The sequence below is a fragment of the Palaemon carinicauda genome, chromosome 3 (assembly GCF_036898095.1).
Source record: "Palaemon carinicauda isolate YSFRI2023 chromosome 3, ASM3689809v2, whole genome shotgun sequence".
Lineage (NCBI taxonomy): Eukaryota > Metazoa > Arthropoda > Malacostraca > Decapoda > Palaemonidae > Palaemon > Palaemon carinicauda.
This window is the reverse complement of record NC_090727.1, coordinates 2,209,111-2,234,786: the sequence shown is the minus strand read 5'-3', so window position 1 is coordinate 2,234,786 and position 25,676 is coordinate 2,209,111.

Sequence of the window (25,676 nt, the reverse complement as noted above, 5' to 3'; positions counted from 1 at the left end):
CCCCTGCTTATGGATGCTAGAGCCTGTCTCTATCATGGGTACACCCCCTCAGGGAGGGGGAGGGATGTCTGGAACCCTGACGGTACTTCCTGCATCCTTTCCCCCCTCCCCCTGTCTCTCTATCTATCCGGGTGCCGGTCTCTTGCCGCCTCTACTGTCGGCAATACCTGCCTCCCTCTTGGTGACTTCCCTACCCTTGCCGCCAGCCCCCCGTGTACCGAGGGACTGCCGGCTGCCGCCGGCTACTACCGGCAGCTCTCCTACTCCTATCTAATCGTCCGCTTGCCGGTCGATCTCCGGAGTGCCGGCATATACTGCCGGCAACCCGATACTACCTGTACCATCCTTACCCCAGTCACCAATCCGGCATCCTCCGGCTGCCGGAGCCGCTGCTCCCTGCCGGCGTGCCGCCGTTGTGCCGGCGGCCGCCATCCTGGTATCTAACTGACTTTGAAAATTGTCTGTTCTAGTGCCAGAATCTACGCTGGAGCGAGCTCCGGCGTGCCGGCGGCTTGCCGGATGCCCCGGAGGCGTCAAGATACTTGCACCCCCTCTCTGTAGCTATCATAAGACTAAGATAGCCCTACATTGCAAATAGATAAGCTGCTTTGCTTTTAAGATCAGTACCTAGTACTGCTCTATTAGTGATCATGCTGTCTCTTTGCATTCTTCTATTTCCAGCATGCTATGTGCATCTTAGCGCGGCTGGTTGCCAGAAGCAGTTACCCTTAATGAGGCCTTCTGGCTCTTAACTGGGAACCGAATGAATTCGATCCCAACCTTGTCCTTGGCTTTCCATGGAGTTCCAATATAATGGGAATCCTAGGAAACTATATCCAATGATCTCGGTCATTTGGATTATCCCAGGACCAAGCCTATGGTAACCAGCCGGGCGAGATGCATGGAGCGTGTTCTCCTTTACTGTTTCATTCTCTATGCATCACACCTTCTTTAAGTTAAAATTAATGATTAATATTAACTTAATTTAAGAGCCATTCCTATGACTCCCCCATACTCATTTTCTCTTTCTTCCACAGGAGGAGCAGATGAAGTGTGACTTCGCCTACTGTGCTGTGAAACGCTCGCAGTTTTACGGACATACGGCGTGCAGGACTCACGCCCCTTGCTCAGACAAGAAAGGGGATTGGAAGTTCTGGAATCCACTGGAATGTACGGTCTGCCAGGCCTACCTAGTTGAGGCCTTCCATAACCCTCCCTCAGCGGAGGTTAGAGACATTGCTCGTGAAAAACTGCGCAAGTGGGTGCGTGGTTTTCAGAGAAATGCTACTGGACCGTACCTGGCCACCGAAGAACTGAGGTCCCTGTTGTTCCCTAAGGCCTCCCCTGACTCAGTGGTTCCAAAAGAAGCAATCCCCACTGTCCAAATTACGGTGGAACCTGATGTGGTCATGGCTCAGTCCATGCACGAGTGTCGTTTAGATTCCGAGGATGATGAACAGATCTCTGACGTCTCGGAAGACACGGAGAAGACGCTTATGGCTCAAGGAGCCGAAGAGGACGAAGACAAGGTGGAATACACCGAGTCGGAGATTGGAGCTACTCCCTCGTCCATCCCTCCGCCTACTCCTACACCGACGGAAATGTCCATTCCGTCTACCTCCTCGACCCCGGATCCTTCCTCTTCTACCCAAGAACTGATCCGACTGATTAGAGCTGTCATGGACGACAGACTGAAGGAGAACCAGGAGTCCATCAGGTCTATGATTGGATCCAGAGACCCGAAGAAGATCTCGGTCAAGGATCTCCCAGCTTGCTCTCATGCCAACCCGTGGAGGTATGCAGAGCATATGGTTATTGCGACCGGCAGGATCTTTGTTAGTGACAAAATCGGCACGGTCCCGCTGGAAGATGTGGAGTTCTTCCCAAGCTTCGAGGCCTACCCGGACTGTTACGTCCGGCTTCGTTCCGAACCTGCCTCGAAGGAGGAGACCGAACCTAAAGAAGAGATAGTGTTCGATCTCGCAAAGGCCCAGGCTATGCTAGCCTCCGCATTTAAGAGCAGGGGCTTTACCTGCTCTAAGCTTCCTGCCTTGAGCAAGAAGCATCCTACATATGTCGCACCTGACACTGCGATTCTTCCTTTTTTGGAAAAGGCCTTGGCTGCATGCCTTAAAGCGGCGGAAGAAGGAAAACCCTGCCCTGCACTGGAGGAGTGCAGACCCTTCTCCATCGTGACACCCCCTGACACTAGACAATGGAAAGATGTCCAACATACTTTCGTCGTGGGTAGGCTCGATCCTGACGTCGCCGGACGTCAGTTTAATGAAGACCTCCCTAAGCTCAATGATCACCTCCTTCGCCGGGAACAAGACACGAAGGAGAGGCTTGCGGCATCTCTTTCTCATCAAGTCCAACTTGAAGTTATGGCCTGTGACACAGCAGAACCTGATCACTACATGGTACTAGCCAAATCCCACTTACTCACAGTAATGAAGGACTTGTACCATTTCATAAAGGCTCGTAGAGCCTGTCGTGAATTCGTGTTTGTCGGTGCCACCGTGAAACACGAACCCCGGAGGCTGATTTCCTCCAACATCTGGGGAAAGCACCTGTTTCCTTCTGACCTTGTCAAGGAAATAACTGACAGAGCCGCCACGGAGAATAGGAACCTTCTCCACAAGTGGGGCATGTCCAGAAAAAGGAAAACCTCTCAGGACGATGGACCTCAGCCTAAGAGGAAACCTCAGAAGCCAAAACCCCAGCAACGTCAACAACGACGTCAGTTTCCGGGACCCGCTACCTCCCAAGTGGTTGCCCAACCACAACAGACCTTTCAATTGGTCCCCCAACCGGTGTTGTCACAGTCACCGGTCTTCACCCCTGCCTTTGAGCAGCCATCCACTACCTTTCATGCCAGAGGTAGAGGCTCGTCCAGGGGTGCAAGCAGAGACGCCTCTCGTCGTCCCTCCAGAGGTAGAGGAGGAAAGGGAGCTAGCGGCCGAGGCAACAAGTCCTCGGGACACCAGAAGCAATGAAGTGCTTCCGGTGGGAGGAAGACTCCGCCAATTCCAGGATCGTTGGACCTTCGATCCTTGGGCACACAGCATCATCAAGAACGGTCTAGGCTGGAGTTGGGTGCAACCACCCCCAATCTTCCAGCGGTTCTTTCAACAATCGACCCCCATCCTGGAAGAATATGTTCTAGACCTCTTGAACAAGAAGGTGATAAGGAAGGTAAAGTCCACCAGGTTCCAAGGGAGACTGTTTTGCGTTCCCAAGAAGGACTCAGACAAGCTCAGAGTCATTCTGGACTTATCCCCCCTCAACAAGTTCATAGAGAACAACAAATTCAAGATGCTGACGCTTCAACAAATAAGGACCCTTCTGCCTCAAGGTTCCTACACGGTCTCTATAGACCTGGCGGATGCCTATTGGCACATTCCAATGAACCATCACGCTTCCTCCTACCTAGGATTTCGACTCCAAAGAAAAAGCTACGCCTTCCGGGCCATGCCATTCGGCCTCAATGTGGCCCCTCGGATCTTCACAAAGCTGGCGGATGCCATAGTACAACAGCTCCGCCTAAGAAACGTCCAGGTGATGGCCTACCTCGACGACTGGCTAGTCTGGGCTCCATCGCCCGAAGAGTGTACAAAGTCTTGCGACGAAGTTACCCAGTACCTAGAACACCTGGGATTCAAGATCAACGAGAAGAAATCTCGCCTCTCTCCGGCTCAGAAGTTTCAGTGGCTGGGAATCCACTGGAATCTTCAGTCACACCGCCTTTCCATCCCCCAGAAGAAAAGGAAGGAAATAGCAGGGTCTGTCAAACGACTACTGAAATCCAAACGCATTTCAAGACGACAGCAGGAACGAGTTCTAGGCTCTCTACAATTCGCCTCAGTGACAAACCCAGTGCTTCGTGCACAGCTAAAGGATGCCGCGGGAGTCTGGAGACGATCGGCATCCATCGCTCGAAGAGACCTCAAGAGACGGCTTCCAAACAGACTTCGACGCCTCCTAAAGCCGTGGTCGGAAGCAATGGCCCTGAAAAGGTCCATTCCTCTCCAACACCCTCCTCCATCACTCAACATCCACACGGATGCCTCACTGGAGGGCTGGGGAGGTCACTCCCACCTGAAACAAGCTCAAGGGACCTGGTCTCCACTATTCAAGACGTTCCACATAAACATCTTGGAGGCCATGGCGGTCCTTCTTACTCTGAAGAAGCTATCCCCGCCGCCCTCGATCCACATCCGTCTAACCCTAGACAACTCGGTGGTAGTTCGTTGTCTCAATCGCCAAGGCTCAAGATCGCCCCAGATAAATCAGGTGCTTCTCCCAATCTTCCGTCTGGCGGAGAAGAAGAAGTGGCACCTGTCTGCAGTTCACCTACAAGGATTCCGCAACGTGACAGCGGATGCTCTATCTCGGACAAACCCGATAGAGTCGGAATGGTCTCTAGACGCAAGATCATTCTCCTTCATCTCTCATCAAGTCCCAGAACTTCAGATAGATCTCTTTGCAACGAGCGACAACAATCAACTTCCTCTGTACGTAGCCCCGTACGAGGACCCCAAAGCAGAAGCGGTGGACGCCATGTCACTGGACTGGAACAGATGGTCGAAGATATACCTGTTCCCTCCCACCAACCTTCTGTTGAAAGTCCTCTCCAAACTGAGAACCTTCAAAGGGACAGCGGCCCTAGTGGCTCCCAAGTGGCCCCGGAGCAACTGGTACCCCCTGGTCCTGGAGCTGCAGCCCAAGCTGATCCCTCTCCCGGGCCCAGTTCTCTCTCAACAAGTACAGAAGTCGACTGTCTTCGCTTCATCATCGAAAATCAAGGACCTTCATCTCATGATTTTCTCTCCCTTGCCGCAAAGAAGAGGTTTGGGATCTCGAAGAAAAGTCTAGACTTCCTAGAGGAATACAAGACCGAATCCACGAGACGGCAATATGAATCATCCTGGAGGAAATGGGTCTCCTTTGTTAAAGCAAAAAATCCTAAAGAAATCACCATTGATTTCTGTATGTCCTTCTTCATTCACCTTCATGGACAAGGATTAGCAGCCAATACGATTTCAACCTGCAAATCGGCTTTGACTAGACCAATTCTATATGCTTTCCAAATTGATCTGTCCAACGACATCTTTAACAAACTGCCGAAAGCATGTGCTCGCCTACGCCCAGCACCCCCTCCGAAACCGATCTCCTGGTCACTAGACAAGGTGCTCCATTTCGCCTCCAACTTGGACAATGATTCATGCCCCCTCAAGGATCTGACTCAGAAAGTTATATTTTTATTTGCTCTCGCCTCGGGAGCTCGAGTCAGCGAAATAGTGGCATTATCAAGAGAAGAGGGACACATCCTGTTTGCTGATTCAGGAGAAGTGACCCTCTCCCCTGATCCGACGTTTCTCGCCAAAAATGAATTACCCACCAAAAGATGGGGCCCTTGGAGAATATGCCCCCTGAAGGAGGATGTCTCTCTATGTCCAGTAGAGAGTCTCAAGGTCTATCTTCGCAGAACTTCAAACTTTGGTGGAGGCCAACTCTTCAAAGGAGAAACATCGGGCAGCGACCTGTCACTGAAACAACTAAGAGCGAAAATCACCTACTTCATTCGCAGAGCGGATCCGAACAGTACACCCGCTGGTCATGATCCTAGAAAAGTGGCATCTTCTCTGAACTTCTTTCAGAGCATGGACTTTGAGAGCCTTAAAAACTTTACGGGCTGGAAGTCCTCGCGAGTTTTCTTTAAACATTATGCGAAACAAGTGCACGAAATCAAACATTTTGTGGTAGCCGCAGGTAGTGTTATGAAACCTGCACCTAACTCTGCGTAGAACAGTGAGTTATTTGGGACTCTAACTCTTCGGGTGCCTATGTTGACCCTCGAGTGATTCATAGTGATGTCTAAAAACACTTAGTGCTTTTATAACTGTTCTTATCCCAGGTGAAATGTCATAGTGTCACACAAGTGCCGCATGCCTTGAGCATGATGTGTTATTTAAAGACTTGCGTTCCTCGAGAACGAGTACCTACTAATCCTGAAATTCCCTTTCAGATTCAAGAGCAAGCCTTTATTTCTATGTACATTATTATTACTGTAAATGAACTTTACTTTTGCTGTAAATTATTTAATTTCTGCATTGTGAAATAAAATTTCTATTTTATTACTTATGCGTCTCTTTCAGCTCCTACTTACTATGAAATACATACTGTCATAGTTTTATTTATTCCTCCTTTCTTATGGTCATGAAGAATTTAAGATGTCTAATCCTAAATTATATTCACCTTGTCTCAGTAAGGTTCCTACACGAATACTTACTTCTGATAATCAGGAGATGAACTCTACACACAGTGCCCAACCACCACTGGCCTACTTCAGAATGTTCCTATACAAATATCAAACATTCTGCTTCATCTCTAAGCTCTTAAAAGTTCTTCTGTCAAGATGAATAGCCCTTCAATACCACTTTGACGTCGGCATAGCCCATGGGAACTTCCTACCAATGGGGGGCAGGATATTTCGTTCCTATGGTTCTTACCTAAGATTACTTTGCTGTTTTGTCAATGCCTAGGCACTTAACTCTGGGGGAAAATCTACCACGATACATTGATTCTCTGGTACTCTTCCATCAGGACGCCATGGCTTGAGCCCAAAAAACGGATTTTGAGCGAAGCGAAAAATCTATTTTTGGGTGAGATAGCCATGGCGTCCTGATGGACCCTCCCTACTACTTCGCTCAGTTTGTTCCCACCCTACACAATTGTATCATGGTGATGGGCAGCAACTGGCGCCAGGATAAAGACGCGCGTGACGTCATTAGAGCAATGGCGTCCGTTTGTTTACGTCTCGAGTATCAGTAGTAGCCACGAGTGAGATTAGCTGTGGAACGGCTCCCAGCTATTCTCAGCCCTTACACACCGAAGCGTTAACTCTGTTCGGGGTGGAGATAGCTATGTGGCACGATCAGACATGCGTGTCCCCTGTTGTATTACGATGTCTTAAAGGGAAACCTTTGAGATACTCGCTCCAGAAGTTAGAATTCTGTGATAACCTGTGGTTAAATTCTCTGGGAATATCTTAGTAGTCTTATACCCAAGGAAGCTACCAAACAGGAACCTTCCATCAGGACGCCATGGCTATCTCACCCAAAAATAGATTTTTCGCTTCGCTCAAAATCCGTTGTATATGTATATATATATGTGTATATATATATGTGTGTGTGTATATATGTATATGTATATGTATGTATATGTATATATATGTATGTGTGTATATATATATATATATATATATATGAGTGTGTGTGTGTGTATATATATGTGCGTATATATATATGTATATATATATATATATATGTGTGTATATATATATATATATATATTCATATATTTATATATTTATTGCTGTAGGTGCGCAGCACTTTATTCATCTTGGAGGTTTCGTTGACTATTTTCACTTTGGTCTTTTCCAGTTTCCTATACGTACTCTTGAATTTTGGACTCGAAGTTCTTAAGATAATTTGAGATAGCCATCGTGAAATTATTCCTTTTATTTTTCTCGCTGTGATGAATAGAAAAATAAAAGAAATAACTTCACAATGGTTAGCTCTTATTATTCTAAACATTTCGAGACCAGAATTCAAGAGTACCTATAGGAAACTGGAAATGACCAAAGTGAATATAGTCAAGTACGCAGTCATCTGTCGTTCAACGAAACCGCAAATTCCGCAATGGTCAGCGCGGTAATTAAATCTGGCCAAACCCAAGACATGAATTGACATGTCTGAGGCCTTTGTCCTGCAGGGGACGAGAAACGGCTGCATCTGGTGCTATTTTTTTGTGTGCATACTTAGAATAATGGTTACTGTTTGCGCTGTTGTTGTTAACTTTTTTTTTTTTTTTGTGTTACTCGGGCCAATATTAGTCTTAGTAAATTAAGAGAGTCGCAAAACTAACAGAAATTTCCAATTTCCAGTTACCCGACCTCATTTTTTCTATCAGCTTGTGGAACTATCTGATTTTAGATTCGCCTGAATCAGAACTAATTTCAAACTCTTGTTACTGTAAAGTAACAATTTATGTGTTCTAATGGATTTGGAATTAAGGGTCGCTAAGTTAATGGATTCTAAGTTTAACTCTTCGTAAGCTACACATCCCCAAACAGAACCTGCGTAATCTTTGTTTATGTTCCTCTTGAATTAAAGCAGATTTATTTCGTTGGTTCTCAAATTTATATATATATATATATATATATATATATATATATATATATATATATATATATATATATATATATATATATACTGTTTAATTGCTCAGCATCACTTTGAAGATCACATGATTACGGAAAGAAGGTTATTATTCATATAGATGATTATTACAAACTCCATTAAGTGGATAGACTTATTGGAGTACGTGATACTTCAAATTCATCAGTGTTAATTATGTTAGTAATCGAACTGTCGCCATTGTTCGTCCAAAAGGATCAATATTATTAAGACAAAACAACGCCTTCTTGTTTTCCCTTCAATATTTTTTTTTTTTTCAGAATGACTATTAAAAGTATTTTATTTGTTTTGCTAAATGTAGTTTCCAAATGTTGGTTATTGTATTAAATTTCTTTTTATGAATTTTTTTTCTCTCTCTCTCTCTCTCTCTCTCTCTCTCTCTCTCTCTCTCTCTCTCTCTCTCTCTCTCTCTCTCTCTCTCTCTCTCTCTCTTTGTATTTGTGGGATGTTTTATAAAATCGCTTTAGCGTTAGTGGTGTTGTTTTATATTTTTACCACTGACATCCATCATCTATTCCGTGACAGAAAAATCTGAAACGTTTTTTGTAATTATCTTTTTTATAACAACAACAGCAATAAGGATAATATGATTAGTGTGGTGACAAGGATTATCACGTTATAATTCTCTTAATACTTGAAAGGCTTCAAATATATGAGGAAAAGTTACCTGTAACACTGAACTGTAATTGTAATCATTGATCTCAAAGTGGAATTTTGTCGTAGTCCTGCATAATGTGTGTTGCTTCGTTTTGTTATCGTTCATGTGTTAATTCACTTTGGAAATGAGGATTTATTAATCTTTCATTTTATCATTATTTTGATGGATTATTCTATCTCTCTCCCGAAAGTGATTTTGATGTCTGTTTTCAAGATGACGCTTGCAAAGCAGTCAGTTAAGACTTAAATCAGACAGTTGCCGTTGCAAATCATTCCCGTTTTAATGATTCGCGTTTTAAGATCACTAATTAAAGAAAATAGCCTAAGAGTTTTTGTGCTTTTTTTTTCTTTGAAAAGTACCTCACGATAATTCCTCTTCAAAAATTATCATTAGAAAATTACATGAAAACCTTATGTTTTATCGGATCAAATGTAAACAGAAAGTTACAGCTTATAACTTTGAAAGTAATTATCTTAAATCCATAGCTTTGATTGGGGCTGAAAACTGAATCTCAACAATTACTGTTACCTCGAAGACATTCTTCAATGTTATCAGCTATTCTACTTATAACTTTTTGTGAACTGGATCATTACAAATCCTTTTAAAAGTTTCCCAACATCATACTTTTTGTAGAAGTTTGGAGAAAACACATTTAGCGAAAACAAGGTTCGAGACAGAATCATTTACAATGCCATGAATCTGTCAAACTAAAAAGAGCTGTTCAAAGTTCGCTTGTTAATGATTAATGTTATACCCAAGGCAGTCTCTCTCTCCCTATCTCTTTCTCTCTCTCTCTCTCTCTCTCTCTCTCTCTCTCTCTCTCTCTCTCTCTCTCTCTCTCTCTCTCTCAGGATGCCTGAAAACCTGAAGTCAGCCAATCTCTCTCTCTCTATAGGAGGAGAATTCCAACAGTATTGGCATACACTTTTCCATTTACGGTTCAACTTCTGTAGTGGATACGTGATGCAACTCGCTCTCACCTTACCATGTGCGTCCATAAACATACGTACACAATAGAATATTTATCAAGATGTGTTCATATTCATATGGAGGTTTCTTTATACATGTATACTGTAATGCGTACACAAAATTGGTCATATATTATCTCTGATAGTCAATGTAATTGTCTGTCTCTTTCATTCGAAAGCTGCTATGAATTTCTGTGCATCCTTCAATGTAAAGAACATTTTAAATTCCCTTTCATCTCTTAACCTGAAAACAAAATTAAAAGGAAAAATCACCAACTATCCCATTCTATTTGCGTATTCTTTCTCTCCCTTTGCTTTAATGTTGCCTTCAGTCTACAAAATACTGTTTAATTTCCTGTCCTTCCCCTAAGAAAAACAAAGGACGAGGGTCAGGTGAACGTTTTCTCGTGTTTTCGACTTCTTTCTTCCCCTTTCAGCCCCTGATTGCCTAAATGCGTCCTTCAGCCGACAATAGATTTCCATTTCCCTTCCTCTTCTCGAAAACGAAATTGTGATAGTTAAAATGAGCTTCAGCAGATCAGAAACTTTTTTGTTTTCTTTTCATTTGAGTCTTCTTTGTGCCTCTCCCTCCTCCAGTCACCGAATGACTGGCTTTTCAGAGTTCGACCGCTGTTGATTCGATTAGCCTCCACAGGAAATGCAACGTGGGATTATCGTTGACGGGTTCTGGTAATCACATTAAAACTATAAAACTCGTGCAGAGTCAAAATGTGACCGCTGTTAAACCTCAGTCATGCCGCTGAATATCAATACAATTTGGTTTAATGTTTATTCATAGGAACCTTACTTTTCTGAAAAGTTTTATTGCGTGCAATTTTCCGGAAGCTGTTTTTATTCACTCGTTGTGCAATAAAGCTCTTTAGCTCTGTTGTATTTTCATCAACCAAGCACTCTGTAACTCAAAAACAAACGGTGGAAGTATACGAAAATTCTTAAGCTTTATAAACCACGAGCATGCCATTAAGTCATTGATTTGTCTTTTTAGGGGAGCTCCTTTGACACAACCACAGACAATAACACTTAAAATCCTTAATTAGATATTTTAAATAGATACTGATATTGTATCAATAAAGGATATACATACGTCACTTTCTCTCTAAAAATTTAATTGGTCATTTGTTTGTAGATGGGAATTAATCAAAAGAATGAAAAATTAATTACCGACACGACCAGCAAATGCGTGGCAAAGGCCGAAGGAAAGTCGAGCAAGGAAATATCTAGTTACTTCTTACCATTTTGATGATTTCATAACCCCAATGCATTGCCCAATATAGTCCCAGTACCTCCCCTCCCCCCCCCCCCCGCCTCACTTGACTTGTCGAAATAATTATCAGCAATCCTATTATTTGTCAGTATGTCTTCAGAATATGTCAATTTATTGTACTTTAGATAGCTAGGAATAGAACATGAAATAAAATCATAATCATTTATAACTTCATCATATTTGTTTACTGAAAGTAAAATAAAAAAAAAATGACAAATGACAAGTATACAAGAGCTACAAATATTTTACAATATAGCTTTGATTCATTTGTTTCAGATTATAAATTTGCAGAGAGAAGGATCCAATGTAGAACTGTATGGCCAGTCAAAGGACGCCATAACTCTCTAGCGGTAGTATCTCAACGGATGGCTCATTATTCTTTAAACAAAAACAATATAATTTAAAAATTGAGACAAGCTTTAATAGTAAAAGAGTAAGTACTACCAAATTGCTCTCTCAGTATGAAGTGAAATGCTAAAAAAAAAAGTAAAATATAACCAGATTCCACATGTAATTCGACACCCACTCCTAGTTTAAGGTCATCACATCGACTATTTACCGATTAGATTTTTGTGGTAAGAAGCTAATTCACAGGACAGCCACCCGCTCTTATCTCTTGTGAGGATTAGCATCAAATATTGATATAATAAATGTACAGTAGAGGTGCACACCAAAGCAGATACTCATCACAGAATTTTTTAAACATACCCCCGGTGATTCAATGTATGTCCACGAATAAAGTTGACTGTTTGCATAACTATTTCCATCACTTTAATTTCTTTGACAGTTTTTAGGATGCCAGACCTTGGGGATATAGAACACATTGTGTGGTAAGCACATGTGGGGCTTTCTCCTTGACCATAGCAACGAACCTCGATATTTTGTCAGTCATGGCAGGAGCTCCATTAGCGTTAAGATTGTTAGGGTTAACGGTGTTATACAGAAGGCACCTAATCTAACATTTTACCCAATTATGAATTAATATATCAAATAGCATAAATACCAGTACCCAAAAATCGAGTCCCATACCCCTAGCATTTGGTTCCCATAAGTACCCTCGACTAGTAGAAAGAAAGACAAGGGGGCGGGGTGTTTGGAGCGGTTAACCTATTACAATAGGCAATGTGTGTCATCTAAGCACAACAAAAAGCACTTATGTTTCTAACTCATGTATCAATTATTCGTTGAAATTCTCTTTCATATTCAGCGTGATCCTTCATCACAACGTTGATAATTATCATCATTATTGTGGTGGCTGTTGTTATTGGTGGATTTCATCTATGAATTGATATTTATTCGTCACTACGATACAGTTCGATTTATTACTGAATGCATACATTTTATTGTTCCGGACAACTGGCTATTGTTTACGAAGAGTTTTACTGTTCTGCATATTCACATGTCTGAAATAGTACTGGTGATTCAAATTGATAATTGTATCATTACTTTTTTTTATTTTGATTATCTTCCAAATACTTATTTGCTCATTACTAGAATGCAGATAAATATACCGATGAATGCTTTCTTATTGTTTACCTTACAGCAAAATTTCTTCAATCGCATTTAATGTTTATCTATCTTTGGAGGAATGTATTATATATATATATATATATATATATATATATATATATATATATATATATATATATATATATATACATATATATTATATATATATATATATATATATATATATATATATATATATATATACATATATATATACATATATATGTATATATATATATATATATATATATATATATATATATATATATATATATATATATACATACATACAGTATATACCTGAATATCCAATGAGATATATATTTGAGAATTCCATCGTATCGTCCATAATATCCCGACGATAATTACGGGACATTAAAAGGGTTTTGGCGTTTCCCTTTATCTGGACGTTATATCGAAATTCTATTAACGACGAACCTAGTGAAGAGAAGGTTCGAGTTAATGATCATCACAGCATTGAGTTTACTGTACTGACATGTATTTATTCTGAAGAGTGTATGTATAGGAATGTGTTTGTGTGTGTGTGTGAGAGAGAGAGAGAGAGAGAGAGAGAGAGAGAGAGAGAGAGAGAGAGAGATGATGATGATGATGATACAGTAATTATTGTTTGTTCAGAATCGTAGCATTTATAATGAAATCACAGCCTGATGTATATTTCTCCACAGCGATTTTCTAAAAGAATCAATGAATAAGTTTGAATAAATATGTGGCGTATTCTAATTTCATGAATACATTCAAGAGTATATTTCATATTAAAGGAGCGGTATTATAAATAGCGTAATTAAGAATTAAGACAAGTAGTTTATCTGAACAACCAGTTTGGTGTTTCTTTTTTAGCTTATCCATTTATATATCTTTCTCTAAATTAATAGCATTACCCTTTTTTCTCTATCCTTCTCTCCAAGTGAAGCTTTGCTTCTCACTGAAGCCTGATTCTCTGACCAACCAGACCACTTTTCAAACCCCGTTGCAATCTTACTGCCAATATGTCATATTCTTGCAAGTACAGATGTTTAGTTTGCGTTATTAAATCCCCATGCTCTCTCTCTCTCTCTCTCTCTCTCTCTCTCTCTCTCTCTCTCTCTCTCTCTCTCTCTCTCTCTCTCTCTCTCTCCTGTTGTGTAACAAGTTTTCTCTCAAATTTTAATTGAACATTGTATTTGAATTTTGAATTATTTACTGTTATTTTACTCCCCTAACACTAGCGTTGGTTGATTGTATGATTTTTACACGTATTTTCTTGAAATACCACTATTTTTATAATGAATGCCAACAATAGTAATAATGATATAATGTTATAATGTAATATCATCTTCATTAACTTTACGCCTTGCTTCTCCCTCTGCCCTTGCTGATAACGTTAAAGATATGCTCTAAGGAAATCGTATTTAAAGGCTTCCTTACATTCAAGAATTTATCTTTTTTTTTTTTTTTTGCGGTGTTATTTTGAAACATTACTTTTTAGATTATAGGATAATTGTGTAATTAGAGAAGAAATAAATGCATCTTCATATAACTTGGAAATTATATTGATTTACGAAATATGCCCCGAGGTAAGAGTATTGACAGTCAATTACGTAACAAATTAGGAATAAAACATTATACTTTGAATGTAATAGACCAACGTTCAAATGTGTAAATACAAATAATCGCTACTTAAACTATAGGAAGTTGATTTGGATTTTATTAAATGTAGAATTACAACTTTGTTTTTCGTTCCAAATAAATTCTGGTCATATTCCGTTTAATTTCAAAGGTTGAGTGTTCAATGACATGAGAGAATGAGAATGTTCTTGAAGAATCACAGTATTTGGCGTACAACCTTGATTTCAAAATTCCAATTAAAATTCTGATCAAAAGAAGGGACTTAAGCCAACCCCCCCCCCCTACCTTGTGACGTTTAAAGCCCCTATTAAGGCCGATTCACACGACCCGTTTTCTTTCCGACAGGCTCCCCGGCGGTTAAGCGGCGTCTAGGTTTCTTAAGGCCGATTCACACGACCCGTTTTCTTTCCGACAGGCTCCCCGGCGGTTAAGCGGCGTCTAGGTTTCTTAAGGCCGATTCACACGACCCGTTTTCTTTCCGACAGGCTCCCCGGCGGTTAAGCGGCGTCTAGGTTTCTTAAGGCCGATTCACACGACCCGTTTTCTTTCCGACAGGCTCCCCGGCGGTTAAGCGGCGTCTAGGTTTCTTAAGGCCGATTCACACGACCCGTTTTCTTTCCGACAGGCTCCCCGGCGGTTAAGCGGCGTCTAGGTTTCTTAAGGCCGATTCACACGACCCGTTTTCTTTCCGACAGGCTGGCCGTCGGTTAACCGGCGTCTAGCTTTCTTACGTGTATTCAAATGCAACTGTTCACACGACCCGTTAGGCTGACGGCGGCTCTCGGACGTCAGCCGTCCGAGTCGGCCCGGCTTTCTTTCCAAGAAACCTCGTCCGGTTTGACGGACGTTAGCCACCCGTCCCAACCAGCGGGTGGATGTTGTTTTGTGTGAACGAGGACCTGTATTGTACCCGTTCGTTTCGTGGCCTACAACCCCGACTTTTCCTCATAGTATAGAGTCATAGAAATTAGTTAGTTTGTTGTTGACACCATGTATTAGAGGTTAATTGAACTTTTTCAAGGGTATGAGGAGATGTTTGACATGGAAAACAAGATGTATAGAAATAATTTACATAAATAAAAGATGGAAAATGACTGGAGATCCACTAAATAAAACAGGTAAGTATATCACAATTTTAATATTCTTGGCATGGTGCATAAAGCATTATGAAGTTGCATAACTTATTTTATCAACACAGTTGTCAACCAACATTTTAAAGTGTCAAAATTATCGTAATTTACTCGGTCTTCACGTGACAGAGTCTAAGTAAACAATGAAAACCGCGCGCGCTGGTAAACGGATTCGGAGCGCCTGTGTGAATGTACAACATTTCGATGGCGGTTAGCCACCACCCAGCCTGTCTGAAAGAAAACGGGTCGTGTGAATCGGCCTTTACACGTATCCGGTTTCCTACGGCCATCCTGGCCTACGGCGTCGTAGAAAATTCTGGCTTACGGCTAGAGCTATTACACGTATTTGAACGGCCGGAGGCAAGTGGGTCAGTGTGGCACTGTTTGTGGTAGAGGAGTGACATGTCTTATCTCGACGACATTCTCGTTCCTATTGCTCTAGCGTGCTACTTGAAGGTGAAAACAAGAAAAAGGAAGATTTGGTTCAAACAATGTCTGCATAAACGACAAAAATACTCTCATGTTAACTTAATTGAGGGAACTACCACTAGAAAAAGATGACTGGTTTAACTACATGCGAATGGATCACGACGCATATTTGGAACTCTTAAGTCAGGTATCACCTTTAATAGAAAAAAAGGACACTTGCATGAGAACAGCAATTAGTCAACATGAGCGTCCTTCAGCTACTCAAACTGATGTCATACCATATGGTGAGCAATTACACGCTACGTCCTCAGTCCTGACGTACGACGGCCGTACGGCCAACTTTAGTACTGGCGAAAGTTCATCCGGCCGGCCGTGGGTGAGCTTTCATACGGCCGATTTGCTATCACACACTCCGGTTTGAACATATGCTAGCGTTGCGACCTACGGCGCCGTGGGAAACCGGATAAGTGTAATAGGGGCTTAAGAGCAAGATTACCCTTACTCCTGATGTTATGGATAGAGTACAAGCTATAGGCCTGCACTCTCTCTCTCTCTCTCTCTCTCTCTCTCTCTCTCTCTCTCCTCTCTCTCTCTCTCTCTCGTTATTAGCATGATAATATTTTTTTTTCTCCTAACTCGTGAAAGATTTGAGACGCCTGAAATAATTCAGATTTTGTAACTGATAACCTGATAAGCATTCGGCTTGGAAGAGCCCTTAGGTTAGATGAGATTAAATAATTTATTTTTGAATTGTGTTTTTCACACATATCGTATGCATACATACATACATACACACGTGTATATATATATATATATATATATATATATATATGTATATAATATATATATATATATATATATACATATATATATATATATATATATATATATATATATATATATATATATATATATATACTGTACATACTGTATATGTAAATTTAAACTACCGTTTACAAAGCCTTTTAAAACAAATATTGGTGACGTTTTACAGAATTAGTGTCTAATATATACATATATATATGTATCCTGATTTCGGGAAAAATAAAAACACTTCTCATCCTCGTCCATAGTAACTGTAATACAATTATATTCAGCGTGGTTCAGCATTTTTATCTTTTTTTTTTTCATACGAAATCTCTTTGAAAAGTCCTCAACAGATTACAGAAGTAAACTTTGAACTGGTACACGCACACACAAAAGAATAACTGAAGTGAAACCCTTCACAAAGGTTTCAATCTGCGTATGAATCGGAGGCAAACCCAGGCTGACACAATGCTACAATAAAACTCCCATCAGCTCCCTCCACCCTTCCTATCCAGCACCTTTTGTTATGTATAAAAAAGGGAGGAAATCCAGCAACGAGACCGGAGGTTTTAACGGGAATAGTTCCAGCAAGATCTATAAAATAAGTTTATTCTATAGACAATGAAAAAATTTATAAGATTTATAGAGGTTCCCCCAAAATCACTTAGAAGGATAGTCAGTTATGCCAGTGAAGGAGGGTAAGAAATTGATAAAATTTAAGGAAATAAATATGTGTGACATGTTAAAAGTTACGAGAGAGATGAAGAATACATATTGTGGAAACGACCCTTTCCCAAACAGTTCAATAAGTGAAGCTCCAAATAAGCAAGTTGTATATAACGTTTACCTGAATATAATAAACCTAAGTATATCACAATCCTGTTTTCCTAGCTGTGAAAAAACTGCGTTGATCAAACCAATATACAAAGGAAAAGGTGATGTAAATGAACTAAATTTATATAGGCCCATTTCAAAATTATCCTACATGTCGAAGCTTATTGAAAAAATCATAAGTGAGCAATTATGGGCGCATATTGATGAGTTAGTGGTATTCCCGGTAAATCAGTCGGCCTACAGAGCTAATCACTCTACAGAAACTACCTTATGCTCAATAATGAGCGATATGATATGTCTTCTTGATGAGGGAAAGTGTGGAATTCTGATTATGTTAGATCTTAGTGCTGCTTTCGATACTGTTGTGCACGAGTACTTACTTGACGACTTAAAGTCCATTGGAGTGACTGAGGAAGCACTGGAATTTTTGCAAAGCTACTTAACGAACAGGAAGACTATTGTAGAAGTTTCTGGGAACCGATCTAGTGAGAGAATGCTTATGAAAGGTGTACCACAGGGTAGTGTTCTGGGCCCTATCCTGTTCAACATATATACTATCGAGCTATCACACATCTTGAAAAAACAAAAAGTGGGCTTTAAACTATATGCAGATGATACTCAGTTCTACCTTTCAATTTCAACAATACAAGATACAAAGAAGAAAATTTATGAGATAATGACTGAAATAAAAACATGAATGCAAAGGAAAAAGCTTAAATTAAATGATGATAAAACAGAATGTATGCTTTTTGGCACAAAGGTGGTTTTGAAGAACTACCAGCTATTTCAAAGTATAAAAATTGGTGACGCTGATGTTAGGATTGTGTCTGTTGTGAAAAATTTGGGTGTATTGATAGATTGTAATTTGTCAATGAGGGATCAAATAGTGAACACAGTGAAAGTGTGTAACTATCACCTGAGAAACATAGTATTTATTAGAAAATATTTAACAGAGGGCAGTACAAAAATTTTAGTGATGAGTCACGTAATATCAAGGCTTGATTATTGCAATTCTTTGTACTATAAATTGCCCAATACACTACTAAGAAAGCTTCAAAATGTGCAAAACCGGGCGGCTAGACTGATAAAAGTCATTAAACCTCGGGAGAGAATAACTCCTGCACTGATCGATCTACATTGGTTACCTGTTAAGGCTAGAATTGAATTTAAAATTTGTTTGTTGACTCACAAAGCACTTACAAGTGATAAGCCTAAATATCTTCGTGATTGCTTGGTCCCCTACCCTCAAGCTACTAGCGCTGCTGTAAGAGTTAGACATGCCGACGATCCATATAGACTATTCGAAATTAGTGTGAATCATGCAATAGGATGAAGAACGTTTTGTTATGCTGCACCGAGACTCTTCAACGACCTACCACTTGAAGTCAAGAATAGTAAAAATGTGGTAGCTTTCAAGAAAAACCTGAAGACTTATCGCTTTGGAAAGTGTTATGATAGTGATCTGAAAACTATTAAGCCTGAATACAAATGCTAGCGAATAACTGAAAAGATACAGAGCAAAATATTAACTGGAAAGAAATTTTTTTCAATTTTCACACACCAAGGCCCGCCTGGACAGACTCTTAGTGTCTGATGGAGGGCGAGAAATAAACCCCTAAAAGTAAAAGTAAGTAAAAGTTACTCATACCTACAAATAACGTCCTTAGCAGTTTTCCTATCCAATTAGTCTTTGCTACATCTTTGATTTTTTGACGAGTAAAGGCAGCTGCATTTTTTATCCTCTCTCTCTCTCTCTCTCTCTCTCTCTCTCTCTCTCTCTCTCTCTCTCTCTCTCTCTCTCTCTCCTGTTGTTTATTCTATATAGAACTTTTCATATTTATTCATTCATACATTTCTTAGTGACTTATTCCTTAATTACTTAATTAGTTTATTACCTTGATTTGACTTGGTGCCTGCGATTATTGTTAATAGTAATAATAACCACTGACACCAAGTCAAATCAAGAGGATAAAACTAATCAAGTAACAAGCTATGTCGGACATGGCAAACCCCGCCCCGGTGTAAAGGATTCAAGTTACCCCCCGTTTCAAATTACCCCCCGGTAACTTGAAACCGGTTTCAGATTACCGGGGGGGGGGGGGTAGTTTGAAACCGGTTTCAAGTTACCCCCTCTGTTTTCAAGTTACCCCCTCATCAGAATGATAAATAATTCATGTGACATCGCAAATATGTATCATGCATTTATTGTTGGCTTCGCAGCAGGAGGAAAAGTAGTTTAATCTGGTATTTAAGACCAAAAATTGTGTATTAGTGAATTATATGACACGTTAAAAGTCACAGAGTGTAATTTAAGGTTTTGTGATAAAGGCGAGGTAAAATTTTATTTTGTTTCTGTTCGTGTGATTGTTGATATTTTCGTATTTAAGACCTAAAGTGTCATATAATTCCCTAATTCACAATATTTGAAGTTACAGACTTTCATTTAAGGTTTAGTGATCACGGCGAGGTAAAACTTTATTTTATTTCAGTGTGCGCGTGATTGTCGAGATTTTATTTATTTTTTAATTTTTAATTAACTGGCCTTATCTTTCAATTAAACACAAACTATGACGCATCTCACTTTATACAAAACAATTATTAAGTAAAAAAAGATAGATATTACCCGTAAAAATATTTGAAATCAAAACCATCATAATGAACCCTGTTTTAGCATTACATGGAAAAAATATTTACTAAATTAAATATTAAGAAAAAAAAATGGGAAAATGGTAATGAAATTGTTAAATTTGGAATTGACCAAACAATCAAACGTGTCACAGATGCAGCCAACTTATAAAAAACGACTTTGTTTCAGATTTACAAGGTAAATTGGGTTAAGGGTATTAAGCATACTGATAACATTATAAAGAAAGACATGAAAATGGTCTGAATGAACTAATTTGTTGAATCTTTTGTGATAGCACTAATTTCATCTGACGGATTCACCATAACCACGTTTGCTAATATAACCTTTGTTGTAAAGAAATTAATTTTGTCGATTAATTAAATAAATTCTAAAACAATACAATCACCTACGTAAATATACCATATTAAACATAGTTAATTAAATCCTTTGTAAAGAATCCTGTCTTTTAATAATCAATCAGAATTGAGAAATGAATTCATTTGATATCAAAATTAAGATTATTTCTGTTAGTATGATAATCGTTTTATATCAATTTTGCTATTTGTTATATTTAAGAGTTTCAACTTGTCACCACATGGTTGCAAACAAAAAGAACGAAGGAAACAATTTAGGGAGAGTATCAAATTAAAGGATTATATTCTTAGACCGTTCAAATCCGGGTGAATGACTTATTAGTTGACCCTTTTCTCCTATTCTTGGCTCGCCCATAGATTAAAGCGGCTAAGCCAGGTGTGCTTTAAAAATGACCCAAGAGAACCGGCAATGCCGCTATTGGGCTCCGAGTTTGCTCTTAAAATGGTTTGACCATACCCATAGTTGCAATATAACAATAGAACTCCTTGTGTCCATATATCTCTTTGTTTATTCATTTATTCTGTCACTGATAATGCTTAGTAACTTCGTAGTATTTGGATGCTATGCACGTAAAAAATAAAAACTCAAATATAAATTACCAACATGCATGTTGTCGTGCAGACAGAATTAACGTTGTGTAAGCTACTGTTAGCTCGATTCATTTTAAACCAGAGGACGTTAAAGATGGTATGAAGTATCGATTACTAGGTATTGCTGTTTTGTCATTTGATGAAATGAGTAATAAGAAAGAATGGAGCTATGACAAAGGGGCAGAAGTGTTATGTAAACCGCATGGAAATGTACAGGTGACCATTTGGCGAGGTCTTTTTTTCTTTATGATACATTTCAGGTAAAATTCTAAAACATTTTATGACACCGTTTTTCAATAATTTTCCATTTCGAAATCAACAACAGAGAAAAAAAATCCATACACGAATCCATCACTTACTATTCTGGAAGATGGTTTAAATAGGATTTGATTTAGCCCATGATAACACACAGCTGCCTGCCTTTAGGCTAAAATCAGTAACAACAGCTGTGAGATTAACAAAAGCTGTGTTCAATGCAATCCATAGAGGGCTATAAAGTGTAACGACTTTACCGTAGTTCAAGTGTTTTTGTATACAAACAACCAATGTAAGTACAGTAGAAGCAAACAGCATGTACTGTACCATGTTTTATTAAAACTGTTATAATTGCTTACAATCTTGCTTTATTAAAAGTGTCAATTATTTACAGATATCATGAATGATATAGTATTTACAACATACATACAAATACATATACATGTATTATATGTATATATATATATATATATATATATATATGTATATGTATGTATACATATATGTATATGTATGTATACATATATACTTATGATCAATATGTTGATTATACCTTATATAATATTTGCTTGCAATATAATTATGAAATATTTCAAATAATGGAAAAAATAACCGTCAAAATCAAATTTCACCTCGTCTTCCTGTCTCGGTCAAATATGCGCCCATGGCTGATAATGGAATATCCGACATTTATTAGCTAAGATATAAACATAAGACGGATAAAGGCTGGATATTAATAAACGATACCAATAGGTGAAACAGTACATGTATATACATATTACCTAATGATTGTGTTGACCCTGATCAAAAGCAATTTATTAATATTCATAAATGATGAGATCCTGCGCAAAAACGAGGGGGGTAATTTGAAACCAGGGGGGTAGCATAAAACCGGTTTCAAATTACCCCCGGGGGTAGCTTGAAACCGGTATGAAGTTACTCCCCGGTAGTTTGAATCCGGTTTCAAATTACCGGGGGGTAAGATTTGGAGGGGGTAATTTCAAACCGGTACACCTGTAAGTAAACTTTCAGGAAAACGCTACCATTGCTCTAAAAAATGTTTTTGTAGAGTTGCCGTTTCCGTCAGTAACTATAAAAACGAGTGTGAATCTGAACTTGTTCAAATCAGGTGATATTGAATTTGATCTTTCAAAGTCACAGCAGGTCAGAGAGTATGAGGTCATTTTAAAGCCCACCTCTCGGTGGGGATGGGGTAATTTAAGAATAAGTCACTAAGGAATGTATGAATAAAAAAAAATATATGCAGTTGTCTATATAAAAAGAATAGAAGATACAATTGTGTATATATATATATATATATATATATATATATATATATATATATATATATATATATGTATGTATGTATGTATATATATATATATATATATATATATATATATATATATATATATATATATATATATATATATATATATATATATATATAAAGAAGACAGACAGAGAGAGAGAGAGAGAGAGAGAGAGAGAGAGAGAGAGAGAGAGAGAGAGAGAGAGAGAGAGAGAGAGAGAGAGAGAGAGAGAGAGAGAGAATATATTTTTTAAATTAAAATTTCATTTTCACCTACAGAGAATGAATATTTGAAGGTGAAAAATTTTATTTACTCACCTAAGAGAATAAAAATTTTAAAGTAATCGTTTTCATAACTGCCGTCTATCTAAATCCTTCATATATGCTTATTTTTTCCAAAGAAAATTTTCCTATGAAATCTTAAACATATGATTTTTTTTATTTCGCAGAAAATTATTTTTAAACGTTCTTTGTTGTTAGCACTTTATTACATACGTACAATGTTACTGGTAGATTGATCTTATAATGTAAACTGACGTTATTGCAGACTGCAACTATATTCATCAACGCGGAAACATACGTATCAATGTCTACTAAACATGTTTGTTCATTACCTTGTAAATTGCACAATGCTATCTGTCAATCACTGCAGAATGGATGAAGAGTTTATATATCAGAAAGTTACGAGTAAAAAAATCAGGTCTGAAATATTACGGATATGAGTTATATTCCTAATCGTTTGGCATTTGTAAACCTCCTCTCTCTCTCTCTCTCTCTCTCTCTCTCTCTCTCTCTCTCTCTCTCTCTCTCTCTCTCTCTCTCTCTGACTCATACAAAGACACGTAATTTCCACACCTGCAAGGTTTTCCTTCTTGAGTTCAGCCACTGAATTCCAGTAAAAGTAAAGCTGAATAGCAGATTCCGCCTCGGCTGTGATAGATAACACAGCATGTCTTCATCTGAAGAAATATTCCAGTGGCTTTATAAAACTTTTTGTTCTCTCTCTCTCTCTCTCTCTCTCTCTCTCTCTCTCTCTCTCTCTCTCTCTCTCTCTCTCTCTCTCTCTCTCTAAGTATTTTACTGTTATTAATTTTTATTAAACAATAGTGTTGCATTTGGAAAGCCTAAATTCTTTTCCATTTATATGGAGAACTTGAAAGCTGCCTGCTGCGTAAGTTCAATGACTTGAAGTTCTGGTTAATTATGATTTTTTGGGACGCATTTTACTAAGTATTCTCTACACAGATCACTTGCTGCTCTTTAATGGCTGTACTTGTGGCTTGTGATGAAAATTATATTGTGTTTATTTTAAAAGTTATGTCAATATATGTATTTATATATATGTGTATATATACACATATATACTGTGTTTATATATATATGTGTATATATATATATATATATATATATATATATATATATACACATATATACTGTGTTTATATATATATATATATATATATATATATATATATATATATATATATATATATATATATATATATATATATATATATAATATGCGTGTGTGTGTGTGTATAAGATTGTGGTTATATATGATTAAAATCGTGCGTAGACCGAGCGTTCTTTAGGAAAAAGCTATGATGAAAATTCGAAAGTCAATTGGAAAAATTGTATAGCCTAAGTCATACCAGGACCTAGAAGAAACACAGAATTATCTAAAGTATAGCAGACAGTGTGGATAAGTTGTTAAGAGTAATTCAAATATCTAATATTTAAAGCAAATCATGTTTCAAATTGCTAAAATTGAATGCGAAACGAATGTGCTTTATGGTTATATGGCAGTATCCCCTTATAGATTTTGTGTGCGTGAAAACGGAAGAATAAACTAGACCAAGGTGCAAAATATGATTAGTTTATATTGAACAGTGGAGAGAAATTTCAGACGCTACTGAAATAGTGGTAAATTGCTTGCGAGCGGCCAAGGTAGATGGTAATTGCTATGAATAAGTCGGAGAAAGAGCAAGGTTCAGAAACAAATGGGAATTACGAATATGGATTTCTGAATGTTGGAAGAATGGAATCGGTTTATTCATTTAGGTATTTGAAATACATGTTACAGATGCTAGTAGGATGAGAGAAGAGGCGAGTTACAGGTGTGGTGAAGAAGCAAGGATATTGGCGGTGTGTAAGTAAAATATTTCTTAAAGACTTGGAATGTCTATAAAAGAAAAGTTGCTGACATACTAAGGAATTGTTGATCCACTTCTCCTTTATAGAGGTAAAGGGTAAATGATGGTTGATAGCTAGAGACAAGATTAAAGTCGTTAAGATCAACTATTTGTTTAATATTTTGGTAAGTTGAATTGAACAGGTGAGAATTGTGGAAGAAAATCCAAGTGGCAAGAGTGTTAGCATAGGTTGAAATATTGATCACGTTTGGTCATAAGGAAAGAATGAAGAATGATAGATTAAGAAAGAGATTATAAAATTCGGTAGCATCAGCAGGGGCCAGTAGAATAATACCTAAAAGGCGTTGGATGTATGATGTAAAAGATGTATTGTTAAGGATAACTTTCACAGTCCAGCAAGGACTAGGATACATGCAATATTGGTATAGTATTCGTAGGGTGTTTAATGTACTCCTGATAATCGAGTATTTTGTGTAGTTTTATGAATTAGCTAATGCTGTGGAAGTTTCCTGCACCAGGAGTCACCAACAATTCAACAGCGTGAATATGATAATTCTCCTTGAGCATTTTTTTCCTCAGGCGACACCCTAGTGACTAGTCAGTAAATATAGTTTTATATACCATATAGACTATATAGACTATGGGTAGAGAGAGCAAGGGATGAACGTGTCAACAAATTTACAGTATATAGTATATGCACGATGTGTAACCTACTAAAGAAGCTTTACCTTTGAAAGAGAAATTGCTTATATCTTTCAAATGATATTATAAACATTTGAAAATTTCTGTAACAAAACAAGTATCTAAAGTTTACATAAAATTGTTGCCCTTTACTGTACTGTCAATAAGAGAAATATT